Below are 692 nucleotides of genomic sequence, written 5' to 3' on the forward strand. Positions count from 1 at the left end.
CGCGCGTTTGCCTCTCTTCTATGTTTGTCCGTGTTACGTGCAGAGTTTGGTTCTCTTCTCCGATGCCATGAGGCAGAGTCGCAGAGACCGGGCGGCTCTGTCACGACGGCGTCGCTGCAGCAGTTCATACACCCCGCCCTGCGCACCCCCTCATTCCTGCTCGAGGGCCCCAGGGGAGCCATGTAGCAGCAGCGTGAGTACCGTGGGTGCAAACGGCAACAGTTGTGAGCCCAGCAATGGGGATGCATGCGGCTTCCTACGCCGCGGGTCTGTTCTTGCGCAGGAAAGTTTGATTCGTGTAGGTTGTAGCGAAAGAGAGGCAAGCTCGAGGGCGGTGAATACAGCCCTCAAGACGTCTCACGGTTTTGGCAGTGCGTTTCATTCTGTAGAGGCCCGGCCCAGCACTCCTGGGGCGGCAGCATGCTGTGTCTGTAACAGTCCACCCCAGCAGTCGCTTAGAATGCCGAGCCAGGGGCGCCCGCGGGCGCATACCTGGCGGAGGTCCCTAGGAGGCCCCTGGGGGATTGTATTCCTTGTAGGACTGTGGCTAGCAATATGCGGCTCAAGAGGAGCCGTTGTATACGCGGAGGAGACAGCAACAACAGCTGCTGATTTCCCCGATTGTCCCCTCATGGACTCCAGCTGTCTCCTCAACTACACCGTCTCAGCTCCCGACTACTTCTACCGCAGGC

Source organism: Eimeria mitis, genomic scaffold (genome assembly GCF_000499745.2).
Source record: "Eimeria mitis Houghton genomic scaffold, Emh_scaff1727, whole genome shotgun sequence".
In the NCBI taxonomy this organism is placed as follows: Eukaryota; Apicomplexa; class Conoidasida; order Eucoccidiorida; family Eimeriidae; genus Eimeria; species Eimeria mitis.